This window comes from Azolla caroliniana, unplaced genomic scaffold (assembly GCF_043228905.1).
Source record: "Azolla caroliniana isolate FFs.n. ecotype wild unplaced genomic scaffold, voAzoCaro1.0.p SCAF_7, whole genome shotgun sequence".
Taxonomy (NCBI): Eukaryota; Viridiplantae; Streptophyta; class Polypodiopsida; order Salviniales; family Salviniaceae; genus Azolla; species Azolla caroliniana.
Window position 1 is genome coordinate 13321005 of NW_028230442.1, and position 23418 is coordinate 13344422.

The following is a 23418-nucleotide window of genomic DNA, read 5'->3' on the forward strand; positions in this document are numbered from 1 at the left end:
AGAACGAGATAGTTGCCTTGGTGATATAGCAAGACTCTGTGTGTGTGTGTGTGTGTGTGTGTGTGTGTGTGTGTGTGTGTGTGTGTGTGTGTGAGAGAGAGAGTTAGAGTGTAACTCTATAGTTTGTTGACGAAGAAGATCTCGAGGTCGTCGCCTTTGAGTTTCTTGTTGTACTTCCTATCTTTTCCCGATTTGGGTTTCCATGGTAAATCTTGTGTCTCTATATCTCGTTTTCTACATAGTTCATTTTATTGTCTATTGAGTATTTTGTGTACCCGAACGCATACGTGAAACCGGTTGTGGCCGGTCGATTCTCAACAAATACAAGCATTGCTATCAACACCATCACGAGGATGGACTGATGCATATTGGGAAGGAGATGGTGATTCTTCTCGCTCCACGTTAAGTTTTTTGTTTACTTTTGCAGGCGGGCGATAATGGCTTGCTTTTTCATACGCCACACTTACAGCTTAAGGACTTTGGCTTTGATCAATAAAACAAGAATTAGATATTCTTCAAATTTTCAAAATCGGGCTATGGTGTGATAATCAATCATGTGTAACTTAGATCATCAAGAACCCAAAAATTACTGACCAAAATAAACATATTTTGGCTCGATATCACTTAACAGAACTTGTTGAAGAACATAATCTCAACATCAACTATACCCCTACTCAAGACATGTGGGCCAATTTATTAACCAAGCCAGTTCCAAGTATTAAACATTGGAATTGTAGCAAAACTATTGGGCTAAGTCTCTCTCACTACCTATAGGAATTAGAGTTAAGGGGGGACGTTGAAAATAACTCTAATTTTAAATAAAAACTAACTATTTAGGTAGCATTATCTAAAGATAGGATTGACTGTTACAATTGCAATAGTCACATTTCATATGTATTTAAATTACTACAATACCAAATATTTGATGTGTGTACATGTAAGGAAACATGTAGAAGTACATGAGTTAATTCCAATATCTATTTTATAATCTCTTCTACTTCCGTCTAAGTTATAATCTTTACAAGTTGATCCCCACTTGGATTTGCACATGATAGATTACATTTTGTAATGTTAATTGTTACATATAGAATACAAAGGAAACCGTCTAAAATTCTGTGCATAGTCCAAACTCAAGGTTGTTTTCCCAATTACTATATATGAGTATTGTATAAGTTCATAATTTTGCATCAATGTCATTGCAAACAAGCAACCATCATTTCAAACTCAATATGTTGGTCATTGGACACCCACCTTATGCATGATAAATGGGATGCAAAGAACACTGGAGTGATAGGCTAAATTTCATTAAGAGGCATTAATTTGAAGAGATATTGAGATATTTCCAAATTTTCAAGTAGAGAAAAGCTTAACAGCATGTGATAACATGTATATCATAATGTGTTGCATGTTACCTTTAACTATTGAAGTTAGTTCAAATCCTAACCTAACCTTACAACAAATTTGTTTAGCAATGCCAATATCAAAATGCAATGAATTGGCAAACTGAGACACCAAAATTGCAAAAACCTCAAGAGTGGAAGTAATTTAAACCATCACAATGCTTCACATGAGGTAATTTCAATATGTAAAAGACAATTCATGTTTAGCTCTTTCAATGACAAACACAATGTAGATTAACTCAAACCCAAACGTTGCTGCTTTACCATTATAGAAACCCAACCTCATTATTACTACTAGTCCAAACACACTATTTTGCTTTTTCCATTAAAACATCCCTTGAATAAATTCAAATCCCAAATTTGCTGGTTCTTCTAACCATCATACATCAATGAAATTCAAATCTGCTTGTACTTATTGTTTATCAAGCCTTATTAACAGATCGGTATTCATGTTAAACGTTTCAACCTATATAAAACCTTAACATGGATCAATTTAAGACTCCGCTGAAGATTGCCAAAACATACAAACACAATTTATGTTATGCATTTTCCATGACGAATAACTTATGTCAACTCAAACTGCATATTTTGGTGCTCCTGGCTAGTCATTTTACAAGCCCAACCTGGATGTTGCTAATCCTTTACATCATTAAAACATCCACGCTGGGCATGCATGTACAATGACCAGAAGCACTTGGTTGAAACCATTGGTCAGAACATTACAGACTCCAAATTTGCAGGTTCTAACCACTTGGCTAGCAAGGCTGTTCTATAAATACTTCAGATTCATATTATCATGTGATGTTTACATTATTTTAAGATTCATATTCAACATTAATCTTCATACGGGCCACTTGAAGATTGCTAGTCCATACATTCATAGATCATGTTCAGTTCTTTGCGTGAACCATCTCAGTTCAATCTTCAATTTGCTGGTTATGGCAATTTTAGAAGCCCAGTCTGAAAATTGCTAAATCCAATCTAGAGGTGATGGTTTTCTACTCCCAAAAAATCAATACTTCAATCAATTCGATACCTAAATTTCTGGTTTGAACTACCCATTGGAACATTACAACTGCAAATTTGCTGGTTCTAACCATTTTAATACCAAGCGTTGTCTAAATATTGCCTGACTCATATTATCATATCATGTGACCTTATTTGAAGATTCCTATTCCACATAATTCTTCATATGGATCACTTTAAGCTTTAGTTGAAGACTGCTACACCATACATACAAAGTACATGTTCAGCTCTTTGAGTGAACCATCACTGGTTGCAGTTCAATGTCCAATTTACTGGTTCTGGCCATTTACGGCCAATCAGAAAATTGCTAATTCCAGTCAACATGCAGTGGCTTGCTTTTTCCCATAAAATCAATCCTTGGAGCGATTCAAACCCTAATTTTCTGGTTTTCACCATGTCATGTTTACCTTATGGAATCCAAAGCGGCCACTTCTTCAGATCAAATCTCAGATAATAGGGAATGCATGGAAAACCAGTCATAATTTGTATTCAAGCATAGATTTAATCATAATCAGTGTAACCAAATTTTCAGAATAATTGAGAACTTCACATCATATAGAATACCAACTAAACGAGAAGCTTCAGCAAAGGATTAAATACTCAAATTTAATTGAAAATTGGAGTACTACAAAGTAATCCTCACGTGCTAAAAGCTAATAACAATGTTCTTAAATCGACCATTCAACAACATAAACAAAAGGCAGCATGAAATTCATCCTCCCTATTTCGATCTCTGCCTCATCTTTCTGCGCTTCCTCTTAAGTCTGCGCATTCTTTTCTTCTTCCACTAAAATAACAGAGAAGATTTAAAAGTGTTAAAGAAAATACAAAAATTTCCAGTTTCTCGATAAACTAAGCAATACCTATACGTCATTCAACTACGAGATCACAATCAATGCACTTTACAAAACTCTAAAGCAAGCATCGAGAGATTGAAAACAAATTCTTCCCAAACACATATAACAGAACTCCCAAAAATATAATCAGTTCAGATCTGCGGACCATTCACTCTCAAAAGTATTACTTAACAGACCTGTTCAGAGGCATTAACAACATTACCTACAAGCTATTTCCTCACAAATTTGACAAGCGTTCAACACGACAAATACCTCTAAACAAGGAGAAAAGTCAAGAGAAGTACAAAAAGTTTACACTGCAACTGGATTCTGGGAACCCGGAGACCATAACTAACGCTGCAGCATATTCAAAAAACCATAACAAATGAAGCGTATATGTACACATGTAGACAGACAGGGTGAAGAGAAGACGAACCTTGGCCCTCATGGTGGAGGTAAGCGGGGATCCTTTGTTGCAGGACGTCGATGAAGTCAGTCAGTCGGTCAGTCAGAATCTTGAAGGGCTGGGTCTCTGAAGCATACAATATATATCTCCTCTCTGTCTCTCTGTCTTTCTATAATACGCAAAGAGCCCAAACCCTAGCGCCTGATGCTTTCACACCTGTCTCTTCTCCCTCTCTCTCTCTCTCTCTCTCTCTCTCTCTCTCCTTCTCACGAGGAATGATACCAAACCCACCCGAAAGGGATGGGGTTTAGTAGTATGTATCTCAATCTTCAGGAGGAGAAGCCAGATAGAGTTGTCTCATGGCACCCGTGTACCCGCCTGCCTGCCTCCACATGCTAGTGAGTGAGAGTTAGTGAATGTGTACTCTGTAACCGTCTGTCTAGTAGACGAAGAAGATCTCAAGGTCGTTGCCTCAAAATTTCTTATTGTACTTCCTCTCGACATAGTGATTTAGTTTGGAGTTTGTGGACTCCACATGGTTTGTCCCATTCGGGTTTTCCACATTAAAATACCTTGTGTCTTCTGCGATTTTTTTTTTTTCTGTTTGTGCATTGTCTTACTCATTTCTTTGCACCCGAATATACATACGAGAAACCGGTTGTTGCTAGTTACAATCCTAACACAACTTTTTGAAAACTATGTCCGAACTTCTGATGATTTGTCTATTTTCTAGATCCGGAAGTTTGTAGCCGAATTCGCCTTCTGAACCACAGCCAAGGAAAATACATTTCTGGGATTGTGCCTCAAGCTTTCGGCGATCATCCTTAGGCACAAGTGCAAATGCTTCGCAACCAAAAATCCGTAGCTTCTCATAATTTGGCCTCTAGCCGGTCCAAAGCTCTTGTGGGATTTGAAGTCCTATAGGCTAATTCGGCGACATGTTGATTATGTGCTCTGCAGTGAGTCGCACCTGGGTCAAGAAACCATTTGATAGTCTAGCATGTTGCATTATGGCAAAAATTCGCTCTTAAATTGTCTAATTCATGTGTTATGCAACGCCATTTTGTTCCGGACTATGCAGAGTTGTTAAGTCTCCTCTAATGCCGTGCGTTGTCAGCCATATCTAACGAATTCTTCAAACTTAAACTCTCCCCCGTTGTCGGTCCTAAGGCATTTCAGCTTTCGACTAGACTGGTTCTCTACCATGGTGAGCCATTCTTGGAAGATTGAGAACACCCGATCTTTGATTCTAGCCAAATATGCCCACACCTTCATGGTCGAGTCGTCAATGAAGCTGACGAAATAGAATGCACCACTGAGAGACTAATGTGGCATAGGAACACATAGGTCTGAGTGGACCAGATCGAGCGGGCTCGATTCTCTCGGTGATACCGTTGGGTGTGAGGTCGTGGCTTGCTTGCCATACTGGTAATGCTTGCAAAATTGATGGTTAGAGCAGGAGAGTTTTGGGATATGTTGAGAGACAAGCTCAACATGGGCCAAATCGGTTGAAGAAGTCGACAGCCGAATCGGCTGAAGAAGTTGACAGCCGAATCGAATAGAGTTTGATTCGTGTGAGCCAAGTCAGGGGGATTCTGGTAGGCTATTAGGGGCCTATATTCCTATTATAGTAAATAGGAATATTGTGTTGGGAAACATGTCCCTTCGGATGGGAAGAGAAGGATCGTGTTGGTGAGTATCTAGGAACCAAAATCGTAATCGGAAACCAAAATCGTTTCAGAAGTCTATAGTTGTAAATAGTCTAAAGTGCCCTTTGTGGGTTATACTTGTAAATAGCCAGAAAGTTGTTTTTGTTTATAAGCAACTAGGGAAAACTTTAGTATATGCGTAGTTGATCATTATTGAAAAAGTTAGAATGAGGTAGTTGCCTCTGTAACCGTGAGTGAGAGTGTAACTTTGTAGTCGCGTGTTAGACGAAGGAGAACTCAAGGTCATTGCCTCCGAGTTTCGTATTTGTACTTCCTCTTTACTATAGTGATCTGTTTTCTTGGGGTTTGTGGACCCCCGTGGTTTTTCCCATTTTGGGGTTTCCACGAAAAATATTGGCGTCTTTGTGTCTGCACGTTTTTTTTCTATCTGTGTACTACTTCTTGTTCTTTGCACACGAATATGAACGTGAAACCGGTTGTGGCCGGTCAATTTTTAACATATTGTAGGCAGAATTAGTGTCAAGCTCATTTATGAGCATTCAAGTACTAACGGTACTTATGTCAGCCCATTTGTCAAGGCTTGTATAAAAAGTGTTCACTAAGCACGATGTATGTACAGAGTATTGATTATTGTGGAATACGAGTTTTGTTGTATGCTCTCTCAGCCTCAACCTCTGTCTCTCTCATATTCTCTATGTTTACCTACCTATCGAGTTTCTAAATAACCAACTGTGTACTCAGTGTCTTTCGCACACGCTTTTGCACACGAATCTTTTTACATGGTATCAGAGTGCAAGGGTTGAGAATCCTCTATAGCCGATAGAAAAGCAAGTGAACAAGACAGAGACAAGGTTTATTGTTTTTGGAAAAGGAAAGATAAGAACATGGACAGAGGAATGGGAAGCTCACTTCCGACAAAGAAGCTTGATAGGAGCAACTACACATCTTGGTCGTACAAGATGCACTAGTATCTGCTCGGGCACGGTTACTAGAGTTATGTCGAAGGAGTCAATGATGCAACACTAGAGTCAACATACAGAGATTTCTTGGCCTGGGAACAACCATCGAGCAGAGTTCTGTACTGCTTTGCATCCTGTGTGAGCAATCAGCTATTGAGCTACATCAGGGACACCAAAACATTGAAGGATGCTTGGGGAAATCAGAAGAAGATTTTCTACTAGTACAACAACCAGAAAGCTTCAACTAAGATAATGTCATAGACAAGATGCCACAAGGAATGGTGGGGGTTGAACCCATGACCTTCTGGTCTATTAAGAAATGGAGTCTGTGGTGATTGCAATGCAGCGGAAGATGAGAGACTATGTGTGTGTGTGTGTGTGTGTGTGTGTGTAGCAACAGAGAGAGAGAGAGTGCTCGAGATAGAGATATTTAAACTGTATATTACATAAGACTTCCAACAGTAACTAAGTTACAATGAGTTGGTTTATATACCAACTAAGCTAGGGCAAGTGCCCTTTCTGCTATTTACAAAACTAGCCTGGTATGTCCATGGGCTAGCGTGAACCTATTCCTATGGGAAGTTTAGTTCGATTCTCAACACACCCCTTCGAACACAACTTCCATCTGTTCGGTTTGAAGTTCGGCGTACATATCTGCATATCAATGCATACTCTGCGTACTCCCCCCTTAAGCTCGGCAATGTAGGCGGCATGAGACCAAGATCCAATACAAATTGCCCGAGCTTGTCTACTCCTAAGGCCTTCGTAAATATATCAACAACCTGGAGGTGCATGCTGATATGTTGGAGATCGATTTATCCGGCTTGTACGCGCTCGTGGATGAAGTGGTAGTGCACTTCGATGTGATTAGTCCGCGCGTGAAATACGGGGTTGCGCGCCAAGTAGATATTGCTCATGTTGTTGCAGTACAAGTGTATTGGATCTTTGATGGGAACGCCCAGATCCTTCAGTACGCGCTTAAGCCATACGGCTTCACATGCGGCGACTGCCGCACCCCTGTATTTGGTTTCTGTGCTCGACAGTGCGACTGTCGGTTGTTTCTTGCTGCTCCAGGAGATTGCTCCATTGTCGAGGGAGAAAACAAATCCGGACACGGATCGTCTATCTGATTTGTATCCTGCCCAGTTCGTGTTCGTGTACCCTTCGAGTTGAACAATCGTATTCGACTTATATAAGATGCCGTGATCCATTGTCGTACTGACATACCATAGTATCCTCTTAGCACAATCGAGATGAAGGTTACGCGGATTCTGCATGAATTGGCTAAGTAGGCCGACTGAATAACTTAGGTCGGGTCGCATAATGGTGAGATAGATCAAGCTACCGATCAGTTGGCAATACTGAGTCGGTTCAGTCTCGGCCATGCTAGAATTGGCATCAATCTTGATATTGCGATCTAGAGGGGTAGTCACAGGTTTGCACTTTGTCATTCCGAATTTGTACAGTACGTTGAGGACGTAGTGCCGTTGTGAGATCATTATCCCAACTGGTGTCCGAATTACTTCAATACCTAGGAAGTAATGAAGTTCGCGTAGGTCTTTCATTTTGAATTTGCTGGAAAGAAGTGATTTAACTTTGTTAATCTCGGCTAGATCCTTTCCTCCGATGACCAAATCATCCACATACAAGACAATGATTATCGGGCTATCCGACTCGTTTCGGATGTACAGGGAAGTGTCCGATTTTGACATCCGAAATCCGACTTGATGAAGATAGTACGTGATCTTCAAATGCCAAGCGCGTGGTGCTTGTTTGAGGCCATAAAGTGGCTTCTTGAGTCGGCATACGGCGTGCAGATGTTTACGTGATTCGAATCCAGGTGATTGTATCATGTACAACTCTTCTTCTAACTCTCCTTGGAGGAAAGCATTTTTCACGTACATCTGGTGGAGGTGCCATCCCGTCGCTACGGTGAGTGCAATTACGGTTCGTACTGTGGTCATCTTTGCCATCGGGGCACAGGTTTCTTCGTAGTCTACATCATGTGTTTGCGCGTATCCTTTTGCAACGAGCCGTGCTTTGAAGCGATTTACAGAGCCGTCAGCATTATGTTTCACTTTGTAAATCCACCTACAGCCAATCGGTTTCTTGTTCAGGGGATGAGGAATGAGATCCCATGTCTCGTTTTTACATAATGCTTCCATTTCCTCATTCATCGCATTAACCCATCGCGGATCCTTCACGGCTTCAGAAAGCGTTCTTGGCTCCCGTACTGACGCTACCTTCGTCATGAAGGCGTAATGATATGCCAAGTACTCGTCATAGCCGTAGCGGTTTACGGGGTTCTTCTCACACGTAGATCAACGTGGCTTGTCGTTTGCAGACTCTAGAGGTTTCTTCATGTCGTTCGTGTGAATGTCAGGGCCTTCGAACTCACTGTCAAGATCGAAATGATCTTTGTATTCTTGCATTTTCGCCTTGCCTTTGTCAAGCTTTGGACTTGGCCGAAATGTGCTTTTATCACTTGGGGGCTCTTGCGGTCCACTCAGCCATGTCGTAGTGGGTTGTCTTCAAACATCTACATGAGCCGATCCTCGGCTTCTATTCTTATTTCAGTGTCATCCGCGTCGAGTGGAGTCGAAGTATTCTCTGGTGCGTACCAGGATGCGGACTCGTCGAAGACTGCGTCTCGACTAATGCGAACTTTTCGAGTAGATGGGTTGTAGCATTTGTACCCCTTTTGTTCGAGCAAGTATCCCACGAGGATACATTTCTCCAACTTTGGATCAAGCTTTTGCCGCGTATCGTCGGGAATGTGTACATAGGTGATTGAGCCGAAAATGCAAACATGCGATAAGTTCGGCTTCTTCCCGAAAAACTTCTCATGCGGAGTTATGTCATGTACTCCTGAGGTTGTGCACTTGTTCATGAGGTATACGGCCATATTTGCCGCTTCTGCCCAGTATGATTTCGGCAAGTTCTTCTCATTCATCATAGCTCATGCGACTTCGACTATGTGCCTGTTTTTCCGCTCTGCTACGTCGTTTTGCTTAGGCGTATGTCGGCACGAGAACTCTCGTTGGATTCCTTCTTTTTGGAGATACTCCGTGAACTCATCCGAAAAGTATTCTTTTCCTCCGCCTGATCGAAGGCAACGTACGTGACAGCTCGTAGCTTTTTCTACTTCAGGTTTGAACTTCTGGAAGTGTCTGAACACTTCGCTCTTTTGTCTCATCGGGTAGATCTAGGTGTTCCTGGAGAAGTCGTCGATGAACGTGACATAATAACGGCATCCGCCAAAGGTAGCCATTTGGGATGGTCCCCACACATCTAAATGTATTACATCCAGGATCCCTTTGCTCACATTCCGCTCCTTAGAGAATGGGTGACGATGTTGCTTTCCGAATTGGCATGCTTCGCACACGCCCGTGATCTCCTTTGTCGTAAAGTTCGGAAGTCCGATTACGACTCCTTTTGTCTGCATGTTCTGAAGCTTTTGGAGATTAATGTGGCCAATCCTCTTGTGCCACAATTTCAAGTTAGTGTCGACTTTCTGGCCCTTTGCGTACATGGCCGACTTTACCTCGCTCGACTCGAGGATGAACATACGGCCTTCACGACGGCCGTAGGCTACGATTCGATCACCTTTTTCGATAAAACAACCATCATTGTTGAATCGTACTTGCATTCCCTGTTCAACAATCTGACCTACTGAGATCAGGTTCTTCGTGATTGTTGGGACATGCAAGACGTTCTTGAGGTAAGTTTGGTCCCCGTTATTTCCGAATGGGACATTCCCGATATGCTGTATTGAATGAGTCGTGTCATCGCCAGTCTCGACATATCCGGGCTGATCGGGTTTATGCAGTTCTCGGAACCAATCTTCATGAGACACGGTGATATGGTTGGACGCACCCGAGTCAACAAACCATACACTGTTTGAGGCGGAGGCGCTAGTTGAAGCCTGTGCGGACATTGAGTGTGCTTTATGCCTCATTACGAACATTCCACCACGATCACCATAGTCAGAATTTGTTGCGTAGTTCGTGAGTTGTCAGCCTGCCTCACGTTTCTTCTTCCAGCACTCTTCTTCGTAGTGGTCGGGTTTTCCGCAGTACTCACACTCGACTGGGTTTCGGCGATTTCACGGTCCGGCGTTATGACTCTCCCTTCCGCCAAGTTCTTTGGGCCCGATCCTGCCCGCTTGCCACTAGTGGGAGTTACGCCCTTGATTCCGCCGATCATTATGGCCTTGTCCGAAACGACCTCTGTTTCCACGGCCAAAATCTCTTTTATTATCCGATTGGGAGTAGAGCAAATGACTATATGATGCATTGCTCCTTTGTCGGGTGTGATTCTCTTCTACTAGAAATACGATTGAAGGTTGAAGGAGGGAGGGTTCTCCCTTGCAAGAATGGCTGATCTAATCACGCTGAAATGCAGTGCTAAGCTTCTGAGGCATATCTGCACCAGTTCGTCATCATCAATGACGACGTTGATCGATCCGAGAGTGTCACATAGCTCCTTGATCTTCAAGGTATAGCTTGAGATTGACATGTCCCTTTGTTGGATGCTATTTAGCTCCTGACAAAGCTGAAGCTTCCGTGCGGCCGTGTTGGCTGCGAAAATCTTTTTGAGATTTTCCCATGCCTGCTTTGGCATTTTTGCCTCTTGAATGTAGCAAAGCATATGATCATGAACGCATGATGCTAGACAATACAACATACGGCTCACGGCCTGCTGCCAAGCGGGATAGTCGACGTGTGTTGGGTTGGGTTGCATTTTGTGAGCTCCTTCAATGTAGCTCAAGTAACCTTGTCCGACAAGGTATTGATGCATCTTGTACTCCCAAGATGCAACGTTCGTTCTGTCGAGCTTCTCCGTAGGAAGAGCGCTTCCCATCTGAGAGTCCATGGTGATTTCTTCTTATGTTGATTAACCGGTTCTGTTGATCATCGGCGTGCAACACAACACAATCGAATAGGTGTGATTAGACAACCACACACTTTGATACCATGTTAAGAAATAGAGTCTGTGGTGATTGCAATGCAGCGGAAGATGAGAGACTATGTGTGTGTGTGTGTGTAGCAAGAGAGAGCGAGAGTGTGTGTGTGTGCTTGAGACAGAGATAATTAAACTGTATATTACATAAGACTTCCAACAGTAACTAAGTTACAATGAGTTGGTTTATATACCAACTAAGCTACGACAAGCGCCCTTTCTGCTATTTACAAAACTAGCTTGGTATGTCCACGGGCTAGTGTGAACCTATTCCTATGGGAAGTTGAGTTCGATTCTCAACATGGTCTTATTGGGAAACCTTACCAATTGAGCTACATCCATTTGTGCATTATTGTATTGTGTAAGACTCAACTTATTTCATTATAGATTGATCACTAGAACTTTCAAGAACCTTCTAGAGAATGCATCTTCATCACCCTCTAGAAGTCTTCTAGCTTTCATGCATACCTCCACATTCTTGTCTAAATACTAGGGTGCACCTTGATTTACAATCAAGGTGAACAACACCAATTACGAAAGCATATACAGTTCTTGTTTATTTGTCTATCCTCTCTCTTGCTTGTTCTCTTGTCTATGCTCTCTCTCCCGCTATCTCTTAATATTGAACCCCATCTACTTGTCCTTGACAATCTTGTGATCTTGCTTATGCTCTCTAGGCCTCAACATGTCGGATCTTACCTAGAGAATAAATCACCTCATGGAAGCCATGCATCAACTTCAACTTGAGAATGACAACCTTTGGGAATCGTTACAGAAGCTTCAAGTTGGAACACCAATGGAACTCGAAGAAATAAACAACTCTCCTTCTACATCAACAAATGTTCTACCTATAGAGCCTGGTTCCTCGTCTAGGTTTTCTCCGACTCCTTCCCATCCCACTACAAGTATGGAGCCTAATATTAGTTTACCTGACAAGTTCAATGGCACAAGGAATCAGTTCCGAAGGTTCATAAATCAGATCAAGCTTATTATCCAACTACAGGCTCAACGGTATGTGGATGATTTTCGTCAAGTTGGTCTCATTGGAACCCTTCTGTCCAGAGTTGCACAAGCTTGGTTTGCACCGTTGGTCGAAACTTTATCACCACTTCTACAAAATTTTCCTACTTTCCTGGCAAAGTTTGAGGCAACATTTGGGGATATGGACCAACGCCGAACTGCCATCACCAAACTCTATTCATTACATCAAGGTATGTGTCTGATATCCGTTGATGCCTCTGAATTTAGACAATTAGCATGTGATGTTCAGTGGGATGGCCAACCTCTCTGTGGCCATTTTTGTTGGGGCCTTCGAAGCGAGATTAAAAATTTACTACTCAACTTTCCGGAGCCTACGTCATTGTCGCAAGCCATCACACAAGCAGTTAGTTGTGACAATCGGTTGTTTGAGCTTCATCAAGAGGAACGAACAACTTCAAGGTGGAAACCCTCTTTGAGATCTTCTCCATCGTCATCGTATGATGACCCCATGCCAATGGAAATTGATCGAGCTCGCACCCCGCCACTCATCGAGGGTGAACGGAGGTATCGCCGAACCAACAGACTATGTTTATATTGTGGTGCATCCACCCATCTCATTTGTTTTTGCCCAATCAAGAATAATCAACGACTAATATCTACAAACAATATGACAAGACGACCCCAACAACGGGAAAACGACGGTGTCCAACTATAGTAGGAGCCATGTGGTTGGACAATCCGCATTCGTGTCACTCCCATAGTTCGACTACATCGATAGAAGATTTCTCCTTTCTTGTAAGCATCCATTTCAAGTTGATTTCAATTAGATCCTTAGCACTTCTAGATTCCGGGGCAACAACGTGTTTTATGGACGAAAGGTTCGTTCGTAAACACAAATTCCCGGTTATCCGATTGTCCAAGCCAATCCCAGTGGAAGCTATCGATGGATGCATGCTTTCTTCACCTAAAGCCATTGTCCCACTTATCTTATAGCTCGGGGACCACCAGGAGGCCTTAACGTTTTATGTTATCACTTCACCGCAACATTCGGTCATCCTCGGTTTGTCTTGGTTGAAGGCATAGAATCCACTTGTTGATTAGTGCAATCACTCGATTACTTTCTCCCAAACCAGCTAGAAGGTGCAAGCAATATCTCATGTTGTTGCAGGCACTCACCCTCCCATTAATTTAAGAATCAGCTCCAAGGCGGATGCTCACATCCCAAACACAACAAGGAAAATAGTGCATAGTGTCTCGTCGAGCAATCCAATGAGGACAACTACTAACTCACTACCGTCCAAGTATGAAGACTTCAAGGACGTATTTGAGAAAAAGAATTGATCACTTGCCTGAGCATCGACGCTACGATTGTCCAATCGATCTGTAAGAAGGTGCCAGTCCTCCCTTTGGCCCAATTTATGGGTTGTTGGAATTGGAACTCGAGGCACTCCAAATGTATCTCGATGAGAACCTTGAAAAGTGTTTTATTCAACCCTCGAAATCACCAGCAGGAGCTCCTATTTTGTTTGTGAAAAAGAAAGATGGATCCTTACACCTCTGCGTCGACTATCGGGGTCTAAACAAGATTATTGTTCGCAACCGCTACCCACTGCCTCTCATCCCAGAGTTGTTGGATTGACTCTGGGCTGGGAAGATCTTCTCTAAGATTGACCTACGGGGGGGTGCATACAATTTGGTATGGATCAAACCTTTAGAACATGCTACGAACATTTCGAGTATAAGGTAATGCCTTTCTTCCTCACTAATGCTCCTGTAGTATTTCAACATATGATGAATGACATATTCCAAGAATATCTAGATCACTTTGTTGTGATCTATCTAGATGATATCTTGGTCTTCTCTTCAAACATCAAGGAGCATACTCGACATGTCAGGTTAGTCCTCGCCAAACTTCGCGAGCACGGACTCTATGCTAAAAGTGAAAAATGTGAATTTGATCGTACTTCTATAGAGTTTCTTGGGTATGTCATTTCGACACAGGGAATCACAATGGACACACGGAAAGTCAAGACTATCCAAGAGTGGGCTGTCCCAACTCAGGTACGAGATGTGCAATCATTCCTTGGTTTTGCCAATTTTTATCATCGCTTCATCAAAGGATTCTTAGTGATCGCACAACCTCTCATTGTTCTTACCCGCAAGGATGCTACTTTCGAATGGACAATAGCTGCCCAAAAGGCGTTCAACTTGCTGAAACAAGCCTTTACCATGGCACCAGTCCTTTTACATCCTGACCCAACTAAGCCTTTCCAAGTTGAAACAGATGCTTCCGATTTCGCCATTCCTCTCCCAACCAGATGAGGTCGGTGTGCTTCACCCGGTGGCTTACTACTCTCGTAAATTCACGGCCCTAGAAATCAACTACTACATAAGCATCACTAGCCGAATCGTTTGCGTCCAATTTCCTCCGAGCAACTTCTGTCAGGATTGAGCTTGTGGCTTCAGAGTACTTCACGGAGGTAGTCGGTGCATTGCACACAGTTGTGACGAAAGTTTCCCACGAATGGGGCAGACTTCTTGTTAAAAGCATAACTTTTAGCGAGCATCCTCTATCGTTGTCCCCTGGGCCGTAATCTGGGAGTTTAGACTTTCGTACTCGTTCATGTGTGCTTGGACCGAGTCGGATTCTTTCACTCAAAGATTGTAGTGGCGCCAAATCAAATATATCTTTGTGGCAACGACCTTCTTTTCGTAAGTGTCTGAAAGTGTCTTCCATAGTTGGAAGGCAGTTGAACACGATTGCACTATGAAGTACACTAACTCCGACAAGTGCGTCCGAATAGTGGCACAAACGATTTTGTCTAGCTTTGTCCACTCCTAAAAACTCCTAGAACCTTAAATAGATAATCTACTAAGTATACATAACATGACCATATATTTGGATGTATTGGTTAGAACATAACACTTGACAATAATACAAGAGGTCAAGAGTTGACATCTTGACATGTCAATGACACTAAAGATCTCCCACTTAAATACTAGGAACAAATCCTTTATAGTCAACATTCAAAATAGATTCTATGTATGTAACTACTAAGTTGGTTGACTAAACATCTAAACTTAATTGAGCTTGATATCTACACAATAATGATTTCCCTAGGTGTATTTATACTCATACACAGTATGGGCTATTTACAAATATAGCCTCTAACTGGGTATGGCCGAATTGGCTTTTGGCTCTCAATCGGCCTTCATCCAATTCGGCTTTTTGTCAAACTGCATCTGATTCGGCTTCTTCTTTGGATCCGGTTGGATGCCTTCTAGTTGATTTGTCTCTCTGGATCTAGTCTCTTCACATACCCCATCTAGAGGGACCTGATCTCCCAACACATTCCACCTTGATCTTCCTCCACATATGCATCTACACCTTGTATTTCATGTCTCTTGACTCCTAGGTAGAGGAACCAAATTTTCGAGTTGGGGATCGTGTATGGCTATTGTGACATAATGTGAAGACCACTGGGCATTGTGATAAGTTGGATTATCGATGGCTTGGTCCATTTATCATCTATGATCAATCAATGATGTTGCATTCTGCTTTGATCTTCCTCTGCATATGCATCTAGACCCAATATTTCATTTCTCACAGTTGGAACCTTATATTTGTAGTTCCATTCCAAATCGAGTTGTTCCGGCCCCCACCTCCTATGCAACTTGTTGATGGCCTAGAATTGAAGTCAAAGTTGGTAACTGAATTTCATCTCCAATATCCAAATAACCTGAGTCCCCATTCATGTATTACGACTCGTAGAACTCATCATCGAAGGAGGGGGATGACGTCATGAGTAAACAAAATCTCACGAGCTTTGGGGTGACCCAAACCCATAACCTCCTAAAAAAGAGTGCTTAACTTTAGCCATTAAGCTATTCATGTTACACAAAAAATTTATAATTTATTTTATTCTATTTTTGATATTGTGACCCTATAAATATCCAAAGGGTGTCATCCAAGGTGCACATCTACTAACGAGTATATAAACAAAACATATTGTATTGTTAGAATAATTTCGGTTCAATGTCAATCTTTGGTGAATCTTATTGTTCACACTCTAGTATATTTTTGGTCGAATACAGGTGTATAATGGGCGTATTCACATTAGCCTTTGGATAGACTAGGTTTAGGACATTTATGTAAATACTTCAAAGGGTACTTGCCCTAGCTCAGTTAGTATATTAGGTCTAGAACTAGAAGGTTCTAGAGGGTTCTAGAATATTCTCCAAAATATTCTAAGGCATGTACTTCGACTCACGGTATTAAATACTTGTAACCTCCTTGGTCCTTGTCAAGGGATTCAATGCCAATCATTGACACATCAATCTAGTATTCTCATTTCAGGTCATTTTGTCTCCTTCTTCATCTCTGTCTTCATGCTCTCATGTTCTTCATTTCATATCGTTCGTAGCCTCGTCATTCATAGTCTCATGATTCGTGTTTCTTCTTAGTCTATGGTTGGTGTGTCCATGACAATTTGAATCCCTTCCAATGGGAAGCATCACCCATCTTCATCATTGCCCTTGCTTGTAGAGTTGCCATCGTCATTGTCCTTGCTTCTAGAGCTACCATCATCAACATCCTTGGTTTTAGAGATGCCGTCGTCACGATAGTCACAATCATTCCTTGTAGAGAAGCTTTCCTCATCCACATTCTCTTCATTGCCTTATCCTTGACATCATCATTTTTCAACACCTCTTATTGTCTTCATCAACGCTACTTTGCCCAACCTTTCCTCTTCATCAACACTACTTTGCATGGTCTTTCATTATTATCATTGTTCCGCCCTTTTCATTGTCATTGTCATAATCTATCGTTATCATTTTGCAACATGATTTTGGCAAGGATTGATTTCGATCACTCACCTTCACAGATCTGGTGGGGGTTACAACCGCTCACTTTCTTGGTGGGGATCGAATCATTGCTCTCTTGTAGTCCATTTTCATTTCGGTTCAAGTTTCGCTCCACTCTCTTTTGATGAGGATCGATTTCGATCGCTCACCTTCTAGTTCCAGTGGGGGTCACAACTGCTCACTTTCCTGGTGAGGATTGCATCGGTTTCTCGCTACTGCTACTGTTGTGCCGTGTTTTGGGTCAACCTCGACTATTTACCCTCTCATGATAGAAGAAGTCGAATTGACTGCTTCACTTGCACTCCTCCGTTCATTGTTGGTACGTTCCTGGTGAGGACACTTCACCGCTCAAGACACGCTCACGCACGAAGTGGTAGTGCACTTCTATGTGCTTTGTACAAGCATTGAATACGGGGTTCTTGGCGAGCTGCATGCTGCTTATGTTGTCGCAGTGGATTAGGATTGGGGTCGGTACCTCAATTCGTAGGTCTTGCAGCAGCCGCCGAAGCCAAATGGCTTCACAAGTGGCGACGGTAGCGCCCCAGTATTCAACCTCAGTTCTCGAAAGGGCCACTGTTGGCTGCTTTTTGCTACTCCACGCAACAACCGCGCTGCCAAGGGAAAACATATAGCTGGAGGTGGATTAGCGATCAGATGTATCACCAGCCCAGTCGGCATCGGTGTAGCCGACTAGCTCTTCGGTTATACCATGCCGGTATAACAATCCCCGGTCCTTCATGCCGCTCACATATCACAAAATTCGATGCGCGCACAAAAGGTGCTCCACGGTCGACTTCTGCATATATTGGTTGATCACGCCGACCGGATAATTGATGTTGGGTCGGGTCATTGTCAAATATATAAGGCTTCCGACGATTTTTCGGAACTGCTTCTCATCGCAGGCTGGTCCGGAGTTGGGACGGAGATTCTGGTTTCGGTCCCGGGGTGTGGAGATCGGTTGGCATTCCGTCATGCCGAACTTGTACATCATATTCAACACATAGTGTCTTTGTGAGATCAATATGCCGTCAGGGGTTTGGATCACCTCGATCCCAACGAAATAGTTAAGGTCCCCCATGTCCTTCATCTCAAATGCGTCCGACAACTAGGACTTGACTCGGCTGATTTCATCGAGTCCGGGTCCGCTAATGACTAGATCATCAACATACAACAAGATGCAAACCGGACCATCTGGACCTTGCTAGATGAACAAGGAAGAGTCAGACTTGGAGGCCACAAACCCCATCTTATGCAATTGGTGCGTGATCTTCGCATTCCAAGCTCGGGGGGCTTGCTTCAGTCCATAAATTGACTTCTTCAGCCGGCATACCGCCGACTTGTTCATCTCTGACTGGAAACCGGGGGGTTGGGTCATAAAGACCTCTTCTTCAAGATCGCTTTGAAGAAATGCATTCTTCACGTCCATCTAGTGAAGATGCCACCCCCTTGCCGCAACAACAGCCAGCACCACACGAACCGTCGTCATCTTCGCTACTAGAGCGAAGGTCTCGTCGTAGTCGATTCCATGGGTCTTGAACCCTTCATCTTCTAACTGGACCGGTTTAGGCTCACTAGCCTCATCCTCCGGTATCGGGTCGGGGTTGGAAGTCGGAGCCGGTAAGGAGTACCATGATGCTGATTCATCGAACTCGACATCTCCGCTTACTCGGACCTACTTCATCTTGGGGTTATAACACTTATACCCCTTTTGCTCATGCGAGTAACTGACTAAGATGCATTTCTCCAACTTTGCATCCAACTTCCTCTGCTTTTCATCCGGCACATGCACATATGCAATGCTACCGATATATCCGAAGGTGTCTCAAATTCGTCTTGCGCTTGAAATACAACTCATGCGCAGACACCTTGTCACCGATCCGGTTTTGAATGTAGATGGCCATCCGGACTACCTCAGCCCAGTAGAAATGGGGCATGCCCTTTTCCTCCAGCATTGCCCTTGCCGCGTCGACAATCGACCGGTTCTTCGTTTCGGCCACACCGTTTTGCTCCGGTGTGTATCTGCTGAACTCTCTCCGAATTCCTTTTTGCTGCAGATAATTGTTGAATTGGCCGAAAAAATATTCTTTTCCACCATCCGACCGCAGGCACTTGATCTTCCTCTCTGTTTCCCGTTCAACCAGGCTTTGTAGGTTCCGGAAACACTCAAAGACCTCGCTCTTCCGCTCAATGAGGTAGATCCATGTGTGCCAACTGTAGTGGTCAATGAAGGAGACGAAGTATCGACTCCCGCCAAGACTAACGTTCTATGCCGGTCCCCATACATTCGAATGAATAAGGTCGAGCTTGTGACGGCTACAGTTTTGTTTGGTGGGGAATGGAAGCCGGTGTTGCTTCCTGAGTTAGTAGGCTTCACATATTTGGACCTTTCGGCAAGTGAACTTCGACAAACTGAAAACAACTTGTTTCGTTTGCAGGTCTTGAAGCCTACGGTAATTGACGTGGCCGATCCGCTTGTGCCAAAGATCAATATCCGATTCAATCTTCTGTCCTTTGGTGAACAAAGCCGTGCCAATGTCATTGGTGTTGAGGATGAACATCCTCGCATCTCTATGCCCTTGTGCAATAATCGGGCCCTCTTCCTCGATGAAGCACCCAAGGTGCGTAAACCGCACTTGCATCCCCTGGTCAACGATCTGACCGACTGACACCAGGTTCTTCGTGATCGTCGGAACGTGCAATACGTTCATCAGCTTCCCCCTCTGTCCGACGTGGGTCAAAGGGACTTCTTCAACATGCACGATTGGGTGAGGAGTGTCATCTCCAGTTTCAACGACTCCCGGTTGTTCCGGTTTCTCCAAGAAAGAGAACCACTCTTTGTGGCTCGTCATGTGATTCGATGCACCGGAATCAACATACCACACTTTCTCCGATTTGGAAGTGGTCTTCTTCATCGAGTTAGCCTCATGTTTCATCACCAAGACTGGCCCTTACTAGCTTTTCCGGTTTTGGATCCTCCCGATCCTTCTACGTAGTGCGAGTATTGCCGGTTCTATGTGAGGGCCTTGCCGGATCCAGATCTGTCTGAATCGGCGTGCTTCTTCCAACACTTGCTTTCTCTGTGGCCCTTTTTACCACATTACCAACATTCCGTGTCAGCCTTTGCTTGCCGGCCCCCAACGCTACCTTGACTCCCCCTGCTTGTGGAGGGTCCGGAACTACTGTCGGCACGTTCTCTGTGCCTTCGGTCCTGCTCTTGCCGGCCGCTACCATTGTGAACTGACCCACCTCGTCCACCATGCCCACGGGGCCGAACCGCCTCTGTGACATCATCTGGTTGTCGGTGGGTGCACTTGTTGACGCACCTATGTGGTTCTCCTCTACAAGGAGCATCGACTGTAAGTCAAAAAATGACGACGTATTCTCCCTTATGCGTATCGCTGTTTGGAACGCTCTGAACTTAGACGCTAGGCCCCCAAGATAGATCTGCACCATCTCATCTTCCTCTACAATGATGTTGATAAAGGCACGTGAATCACAAATCTCTTTGATTCGGGTCGTGTAATCGGCTACTGACATGTCCTTCTGTCAGTCATTGCTCAACTCCTATCAGAGTTGCAGCTTCCGGGCCATAGTGCTCGCTAGGAAAACCTTCTTCAGGTTTCCCTAAGCTTCTTTTGGCGTCTTGGCATCTTGGACATGGCTCAGCAGGTGGTTTCCGACACTAGACGCAAAGCAGTACATCACTCTGCTTGCCGCTTGTTCCCACACTGGGAAGTCCTTGTGTGTTGCATTAGGTGCTGTGTCGTTAGCTCCGTCGACATAGCTCTAGTAACCATGCCCAAGCAGGTACTGGTACATCTTGTATGACCAAGATGCATAGTTGGATCTGTTGAGGTTCTCCACTGGGAGCAAGCTAGCCATTCCTCTATCCATCACTTCTCTTTCTGTTCTTATTGGGTCTTAGGGTTTGTCTTCAGATGCCGATGTCGGCTGTAGAGGTTCTCAACCCTTGCGCTCTGATACCATGTAAAAACGAAGCTACGGAAGCGTTAGACAACCCGCTTAGACAGATAATGTGAAGAATAGTGTGCGGAAGCAATAGGAAATCGAACACAGAAAATACACAGGTTTAATGGAGAGCTTGTATATGCACAGTACGCGGAAGAGATAGAGAGAGAGAACACAAAAAGAAATTCGATTAAAAAATAATACTCAATCTGTACATAGGATGTGCTCAGTGAGCACTTTTATACAAGTCCATACGGACTGATAGAAGTACTGACACGTACTTCAATGCTCATAATTGAGCTCTACGCTAACTCCCAAAATATATTCCTACACGGAATATCTTTCCAACGGCTTCGTGGTTTACGCACTACTACGACTTCTTGTTACGCACCGGTTTGCGTACTGGTTTATGCACCAGTCTGGCCTAACAGATCGGCCCCAACCGATCCGGTTCTCGACTTGCATAACCGATCCGGCCAATGTTGAGCTTGTATCTCAACACTCCCCCTCAAGCTCAACTTGAGGTTCCATCTGCTCTCTGATTCCTTCTGGCTTCACACCTCACTCGCGCTCCTCGACCCTTTTGGTCGGCTTGTCTGCTAACACGACCCTTCTCAGGTTCCTTGTTGTTGCGGTGTTGGCGTCTCTTCTGCTGCCTTCTCTTCTACTTGGCCCTTGGTTGATTCAGCGTACCCAAATCAAACATCCGAACCGACTCGGCTTCCTCCGATCGGTTTTCACTCTCGTCCGAGTTGGCTGTCTCCAACTTGTCCTCGGTCTTCTCGCCCTTGGTTGGCTTCAGCTCTTTCTTTTGACTGCTCCCTTTATGTCTGCTTCCGAAATCTTCCACGGGTCCGCCATCGAATTCGTCATCCGACTCAGCGTCACGGTCTTTGTCTTCCGGAACTTCTTTCGCTCTTCCGTGGTCATTCGGGACGTCTCTCCCTCTCAAGTGCGATACATCGAGGTGACGCAACCCAAGCATACTCGAGAATTGCCGCAACTTGTCTAGACCAAGAGGCTTGGTGAAGATGTTGGCGTTCTACCGATCCGTCGGAACATACTGAAGTTCGACTTCACTGGAGAGGACACGCTCACGGACGAAGTGGTAGTGCACCTCAATGTGCTTAGTTCGCGCGTGGAAGACGGGGTTCTTAGCTAGCTGGATGCAGGTGAGGTTGTTGCAGTAGATTGTCGTGGGATCGGAGACCTCCACCTATAGATCCTTAAGTAGCTGCTTCAACCATATGGGTTCGCATGTCGCGACAGCTGGTCCTCTATACTCGATTTCGGTGATCGACAACGCAACTATTGGCTGCTTCTTGCTACTCCACACGATCGCGGCACTCTTGAGAGAGAACGTGAAATCGAACGTGGATCGGCGATCGCCGGTGTTTCCGGCCCAATCAGCATCGGTGTAACCGACCAACTGCGCGGCAGTATCGGCTCGATATAGTAGCCCTCGGTCCTTAGTGCCACTGACGTACCAGAGTACACGTTGTGCGCACTGAAGGTGCTCCTCGATCGGTCGCGCCATGAACTGACTAATCACCCCGACCAGGTAGCTGAGATTTGGTCAGGTGATGGTCAAGTATATAAGGCTTCCGACTATCTGTCGGAACCTCGTCGGGTCGCATACCTTTCCAAAATCGGGGTGAAGCTTGACGGTTCTATCTAGAGGAGTCGAGACGAACTTACAGTTGGCCATCCCGAATTTGAAGAGCATATTTAGCGCGTAATGACGTTGGTTGATCAATATGCCTTCGGGGGTACGGATCACTTCGATCCCGAGGAAGTAATGAAGGTCCCCCAGATCCTTCATGTCGAATGATGCCGCGAGCTGGAGCTTCACACGGTCTATCTCACCTAGGTCGGTGCCAATGATGACCAAGTCATCAACATAAAGTAAATTATTAACTGGTCTGAGTCGACCTTTACGGATGAACAGTGAGGAGTTCGATTTTGACGTCACAAAGCCCATCCGACGCAATCGTTGCGTGATCTTCGCATTCCAAGCACGCGGGGCTTGCTTTAGTCCGTAAAGGGACTTCTTCAATCGGCACACCGTCGAAGTGTTCGTTCCCGAGTGAAATCCGGGGGGCTGTACCATGTACACATGTTCCTCAAGCTCACCTTGCAGGAACACATTCCTTACATCCATCTGATGTAAATGCCACCCCTTTGCCGCAGCGACCTCGAGCAAAACACGGACGGTCGTCATCTTTGCGACCGGTGGAAACGTCTCATCGTAGTCGATGTCATGTTTCTGCGCGTAGCCTTTTGCTACTAATCGGGTCTTGTATCGGTTGACCGAGCCGTCAATGTTGTACTTGACCTTGTACA

General features: G+C 44.1%; 1 long non-coding RNA gene across 1 annotated transcript; it reads right to left on the reverse strand.

Annotated features, from left to right (window-relative positions):
• Window positions 1–3011: 3011 nt before the first annotated feature.
• Window positions 3012–3919, reverse strand: LOC147862000 (uncharacterized). The gene is made up of 2 exons (XR_015530029.1): window positions 3699–3919; window positions 3012–3213 (listed from the first exon to the last, which is right to left on the reverse strand). It is a non-coding gene; the product is annotated as an uncharacterized LOC147862000 (long non-coding RNA).
• Between the last annotated feature and the right edge of the window lie 19499 nt (window positions 3920–23418).